General features: G+C 39.5%; 1 pseudogene; it reads right to left on the bottom strand.

Moving 5' to 3' along the window:
* Window positions 1–4776: 4776 nt before the first annotated feature.
* LOC111536495 lies at window positions 4777–5989 on the bottom strand (annotated as a pseudogene).
* Between the last annotated feature and the right edge of the window lie 1375 nt (window positions 5990–7364).

The following is a 7364-nucleotide window of genomic DNA, read 5'->3' as shown; positions in this document are numbered from 1 at the left end:
AACAGAAGACTTTTCAGTGGAAACCCTACAAGCCAGAAGAGTTTGGGGACCAATATTCAACATTCTTAAAGAAAAGAACTTTCATCCCAGGATTTCATATTCAGCCAAACTAAGCCTCTTAAGGGAAGGAGAAATAAGATCCTTTTCAGACAAGCAAATGCTGAGGAAATTCGTCACTCCTAGGCCTACCTTGCTAGAGCTCCTCAAGGAAACACTAAAAATGGAAAGGAAAAACCATTACCAGCCACTTCAGAAACAAACCGAAGTACAAAGACCAATGACACTCTGAAGTAATGACATCAAGTCTGGAAAAAAAAAAAAAACAGCTAGCATTATGATGACAGGATCAAATTCACACATAACAATAGTTACCTGAAATGTAAATTGGCTAAACGTGTCAGTTAAAAGAAACAGAATGACAAGCTGGATAAAGAGACAAAACCCATCGGTATACTGTATTCAAGAGTCCCATCTCCCATGCAAAAACACACATAGGCTCAAAATAAAGGAATGGAGGAAAATTTATCAAGCAAATGAAAAGCAGAAAATTGCAGGGGTTGCAATCCTAGTTTCTGACAAAACAGACTTTAAACCAACAAAGATCAAAACAGACAAAGAAGAACATTACATAATGGTAAAGGGTTCAATTCAACAAGGAGACTTAACCATCCTAAATATATATGCACCCAACATGGGAGCACCCAGATTCATAAAGTAAGTTCTTAGAGACCTACTAAGAGACTTAGACTCCCACACAATAATAGTGGGAGACTTTTACACCCCACTGTCAATATTAGACAGATCATCGAGACAGAAAATTAACAAGGATATTCAGGACTTGGACTCAGCTCTGAATCAAGTGGACCTGATAGATATCTACAGAATTCTTCACTGAAAAACCACAGAATATACATTCTTCTCAGTGCCACATGGCATTTATTCTAAAATCAATCACATAATTGGAATTAAACACTCCTCGGCAAATGCAAATGAACTGAAATCAAAACAGTTTCTCAGACCACAGTACAATCAAATTAGAACTCAAGATTAAGAAACTCACTCAAAAACACAAAACTACATGGAAATTTAACAACCCACTCCTGAATGACTGCTGGGCAAATAACGAAATTAAGGCATAAATCAAGAAGTTCTGCCGGGCGCGGCGGCTCAAGCCTGTAATCCCAGCACTTTGGGAGGCCGAGACGGGCGGATCACGAGGTCAGGAGATCGAGACCACCCTGGCTAACACGGTGCAACCCCGTCTCTACTAAAAATACAAAAAACTAGCCGGGCGAGGTGGCAGTCGCCTGTAGTGCCAGCTACTCAGGAGGCTGAGGCAGGAGAATGGCCTAAACCCGGGAGGCGGAGCTTGCAGTGAGCTGAGATCTGGCCTGCCACTGCACTCCAGCCCGGGGACAGAGCAAGACTCTGTCTCAAAAAAAAAAAAAAAAAAAAGAAGTTCTTTGGAACCAATGAGCGCAAAGAGACAATGTGCCAGAATCTCTGACACTCACCTAAGGCTGTGTTAAGAGGGAAATTTATAGCACTAAATGCCCACATTAAAAAGCTAGAAAGATCTCAAATTGACACCTAATATCACAACAAAAAGAACTAGAGAGCCAAGAGCAAACAAATCCCAAAGTTAGCAGAAGAATAAAAATCACCAAGATCAGACCAGAACTGAAGGAGACAGAAAAAAAAAAAAAACCAATGAACACAGGAGCTAGGTTTTTGGAAAAAAATAAAATAGATAGACCACTAGCTAAACTAATAAAGAAGAAAAGAGAGAAGAATCAAATAGAAACAATAAAAAATGATAAAGGGTATATAATCACTGATGCCACAGAATCACTGATGCCACAGAAATACAAACAACCATCAGAGAATACTATGAAGCACTCTATGCAAATATACTAAAAAATCCAGAAGAAATTGATAAATTCCTGGACACATACACCCTCCCTAGATTGAACAAGGAAGAAGTTGAATCCCTGAATAGACCAATAACAAGTTCTAAAATTTAGGCAGTAATAAATAGCCTACCAACCAAAAAAATCCCAGAACCAGACGGATTTACAGCTGAATTCTACCAGAGGTACAAAGAAGAGCTGGTACCACTTCTTCTGAAACTATTCCAAACAAATGAAAAGGAACAGACTCCTCTCTAACTCATTTTATGAGGCCAGCATCATCCTGATATCAAAACCTATCAGAGATACAACAAAAAAAGAAAACTTCAGGCCAATATCCCTGATAAAATCAATGAAATAATCCTTAATAAAATACCAGCAGACCACATCGAGCAGCACATCAAAAAGCTTATCCAACACAATCGAGTCAACTTCATCCCAAGGATACAAGGCTGGTTCAACATACGGAAATCAACCAACATAATTCAATATATAAACAGTACCAAAGACAAAAGCCACTTGACTATCTCAAGAGATGCAGAAAAAGCATTCAATAAAATTTAACATCCCTTCTTGTTAAAAACTCTCAATAAACTAGGTATTGATGGAATATACCTCAAAATAATAAGAGCCATTTATGACATACCCACAGCCAATATCATACTGAATGGGCAAAAGCTGGAAGCATTCCCCTTGAAAACCAGCACTAGACAAGGATGTCATCTCTCACCACTCCTATTCAACATAGTATTGGAAATTCTGGGCAGGGTAATCAGGCAAGAGAAAGAAAGAAAGGATATTCAAATAGGAAGAGAGAAAGTCAAATTGTCTCTGTTTGCAGATGACATAATCCTATATCTAGAAAACCCCATTGTCTCAACCCAAACGTTTCTTAAGGTGATAAGAAACTTCAGCAAAGTCTCAGGATACAAAACCAATGTGCAAAATTCACAAGCATTCCTATACGGCAATAATAGACAAACAGAGAGCCAAATCATGAATGAACTCCCATTCACAATTGCTACAAAGAGAACAACACAACTAGAAATATGCTAACAAGGGAAGTGAAGGACCTCTTCAATGAGAACTACAAACCACTGCTCAAGAAAATCAGAGATGACACAAACAAATGGAAAAACATTCCATGCTCATGGATAAAAAGTATCAATATTGTGAAAATGGTCATACTGCCCAAAGTAATTTATAGATTCAATGCTATTCCCATTAAACTATCATTGACATTCTTCACAGAATTAGAAAAACTACTTTAAAATTCATATGGAACCAAAGAAGAGCTCATATAGTCAAGACAGTCCTAAGCAAAAGAACAAAGCTGGAGGCATCACACCACCAGATTTGAAAATATACTACAAGGTTGCAGTAACCAAAACAGCATGGTACTGGTACAAAAACAGACACATAGACCAAAGAAATGGAATAGAGATCTGAGAAACAAGACCGCACATCTACAACCATCTGATCTTTGACAAAGCTGACAAAAACAGGCAATGAAGAAAGAATTCCCACCATTAATAAATGGTGCTGGGAGAACTGGATAGCCATAGGCAGAAAATTGAAACTGGACCCCTTCCTTACACCTTATACAAAAATTAACTCAAGAGGGATTAAAGACTAAAATAACAAAAACCTTACAAAGCAAATCTAGGCAATACCATTCAGGACATAGGCACAGGCAAAGATTTCCTGATGAAAACATCAAAAGCAATTGCCACAAAAGCTAATATTGAAAAATAGGATCTAATTAAAGTAAAGAGCTTCTGCACACAAAAGAACCTATCAACAGAGTAAACAGACAACCTAATACAATGGGAGAAAAATTCTGCAATATATCCATTTGACAAGGGGCTAATATCCAGAATCTGCAAGAAACTTAAACAAATTTACAAGACAAAAAAACAAACAACCCATTAAAAAGTGGGCAAAGAACATGAACACACATTTCTCAAGAGAAGACATTCATGGGGCCAACGAGCATGAAAAAAAGCTCCACATCACTGATCATTAGAGAAATGTAAATCAAAACCACAGTGAGATACCATCTCATGCCAGTCAGAATGATGATTATTAAAAAGTCAAGAAACAACAGATGCTCGTGAGGCTGAGGAGAAAGAGGAACACTTTTACACTATGGTAGGAAAGTAAATTAGTTCAGCCATTGTGGAAGACAGTGTGGCAATTCCTCAAAGACCTAGAGGCAGAAATATCATTTGACCCAGCAATCCCATTACTGGGGATATACCCAAAGGAACACTACTCATTCTATTATAAAGATACATGCACATGTATGTTGATTTCAGCCCTATGCACAATAGCAAAGACATGGAATCAACCCAAATGTCTATCAATGATAAACTGGAAAAAGAAAATTTGGTACATATACACCATGGAATACTATGCCGCCATAAAAACGAATGAGATCATACCCTTTACAGGAACATGCATGGAGTTCAAAGCCATTATTCTCTGCAAACTAAGGCACGAACAGAAAACCAAACACTACATGTTCTCACTTGTAAGTGGGAGCTGAAGAATGAGAAAACATGGACACAGGGAGGGGAACAACACACACTGGGGCTTGTGGAGGGGGAGGGGGAAGAAGAGCATCAGGAAAAATAGCTAATGAGTGCTAAGCTTAATATCTACGTGATGGGTTGACAGGTGCAGCAAACCACCATGGCAAACGTTTACCTATGTAACAAACCTGCATGTCATGCACATGTATCCCAGAACTTAAAAAAAAAAAAAAAAACTAAATTTAATTTTGAAAAAATATTGTAATGTGAGAACACAACATGGGAACTACTCAAAAGACACCTTTCTATGCAAAATTTAGTTTGGATATATTTTAGCATTTTAAATAAACATTTTGCAACCAAGACCAAATATCAATCATCTCTTCAGGTTTTCTACTATGTACTAACATCAGATCTATGTGGGAACAAATGTTATTCTTGTTTGTCTCCTTCATATCAAATGTCCTGAAGCCTTTGTGTTTCTCTGGAACAAGGCTAAGTTTTTGAAGGCACATTCCAGTATAAAAATCATCAATAGGTTAGAGATGGACCCAGTCAGTGATATGGTACAGCCTCAGAGCCAGGTGGCTAGACTAGAGGAATCCGCCCACCCCCTGGCATAGGGTGAGTAGAGGACAGAGTAAAGAACCTCTAGAATGTAGTATTTCAGCTTCGTATCCCCATGAGGTCCAGCACTGTGGATCACATCACCTACAAACAGATCTTTGGCTTTTTTTCTTGGATAAGCTATTCATGTAATTCAGTATGTGATGGGTGTTCACAAAAACATCATCTTCGTCTTTGAAAACAAACTAAGTGTCTGGGCAGGAAGTACTTACCCAGAGAGAAACAATACTTCTTTCAGAGACAAGTTGAAGAAAGTGCCTCTATAGCTCCGCATAAAAACGTCTTGGTGCTTCTCATTCTCAAATTTCAGCATATCAGAAAAGTCCGGGTGGTTGACCTCTGGGGGTATCTGGCCCAGCAAGAAAACTTACATCACCCGTTGGTTTCTCACGTTGCTTTCTGTGACCCAGGAATCCGGAATCACTTGCCTTCTGGCAAAATGCGGAGTGAGGTAAGTAATCACCATAAATAAGAAGTGCTTCTTTGCACACTTATCTGGCTGATCTATAAGCAGTGAATCATTGCGGCATCTCAAATACATCAGAAAGTCTTCAAATCTGTCTGGGAAATTGTTAAAATCTGTAACCACTGACGTGACCCTCAAGTCAGGTTCACTGTAATTCATATGGCTTATACTGGAAAACCGGTACACTTCTCCACCTGGTTGGCCAACGTACTCAGGATGGGATTGTATCCTGAGTACTTGTTCAGCTTTTCTTGTTCTCTGTTCCAGTTTGCCTCCAGAGGTGTAGCAATCTTCCAAAGCTTCTCTTTGGGTATTATTATTAACCCACCTTACATTTATTATTATTATTATTATTGGCTACTGCTTTTGGAGGCTTCCACAATCAAATAAACGAAGACATTTGCCATCATCAGGTTACCCAACAACTTTATTCTTCAACGTCCAACACTCATTTCTCATATCTTGTCCAAAACTAGTCCCAGCTCCGTGGGGCAGGTGCATGGGGCAGGGGCACGGGGCGGGGGTGGGAAATCGCCGCCATACCCATTTTTCCCACACTGCTCCATGCTGCTCAGCCCTGAGAAGGCCACAGCTCAGCCTCTATGGGCGGTCAGGCGGTGGGGACAGCTCTAGTTCACCTCGCCTTGCCTCCAGCACTCCCCACTGCAGCCGATGTGCCTCAGTCCGGGTTCCATCTTCAGCTCCTAGCACAGGTGCCACTGCCACCCTGGGGTGCCTCACCCGGCCCCCTTACTTTTTCTTTTTTTTTTTTTAACTGTTTAAAATAAAGTACTGTTTTCCATAATGGTTGAACTAGTTTACAATCCCACCAACAGTGTAAAAGTGTTCCTATTTCTCCACATCCTCTCCAACACCTATTGTTTCCTGATTTTTTAATGATTGCCATTCTAACTGGTGTGAGATGGTATCTCATTGTGGTTTTGATTTGCATTTCTCTGATGGCCAGTGATGATGAGCATTTTTTCATGTGTCTGTTGGCTGTATGAATGTCTTCACCCAAAGGATTATAAATTATGCTACTACAAAGACACATGCACACGTATGTTTATTGCGGCACTATTCACAATAGCAAAGACTTGGAATCAACCCAAATGTCCATCAGTGACAGACTGGATTAAGAAAATGTGGCACATATACACCATGGAATACTATGCAGCCATAAAAAAGGATGAGTTTGCGTCCTTTGTAGGGACATGGATGCAGCTGGAAACCATCATTCTTAGCAAACTATCACAAGAAGAGAAAACCAAACACCGCATGTTCTCACTCATAGGTGGGAACTGAACAATGAGCTCACTTGGACTCGGGAAGGGGAACATCACACACTGGGGCCTATCATGGGGAGGGGGGAGGGGGGAGGGATTGCATTGGGGAGTTATACCTGATATAAATGATGAATTGATGGGTGCTGACGAGTTGATGGGTGCAGCACACCAACATGGCACATGTATACATATGTAACCTGCACGTTATGCACATGTACCCTAGAACTTAAAGTATAATAAAAAAAAAAATAAAATAAAATAAAATAAAATAAAGTACTGGTTAACAACCCTACTAGGTACATTGGTACACAGAACAGACATTCTCTTCGAGAATGGGAACAACAACTACAGTTCTTAGAAGTGATAACTTTATGCCACGAGACACAAAAATTCCCCCAAGAAAGGTCTCAATCAATAGCCTAATCTTCCATCCTAAAAGCCTAGGAAAAGAAAAAATCCAGAGCAAGCACAAGGAAGAAAATAATAAACATTAGCATGTAAATAAATGGAGCAGAGACTAAAAATAGATAAAATCAATGAA

The sequence above is a fragment of the Piliocolobus tephrosceles genome, chromosome 12 (genome assembly GCF_002776525.5).
Source record: "Piliocolobus tephrosceles isolate RC106 chromosome 12, ASM277652v3, whole genome shotgun sequence".
Classification (NCBI taxonomy): domain Eukaryota; kingdom Metazoa; phylum Chordata; class Mammalia; order Primates; family Cercopithecidae; genus Piliocolobus; species Piliocolobus tephrosceles.
This window is presented reverse-complemented; position numbering and strand designations above follow the sequence as displayed.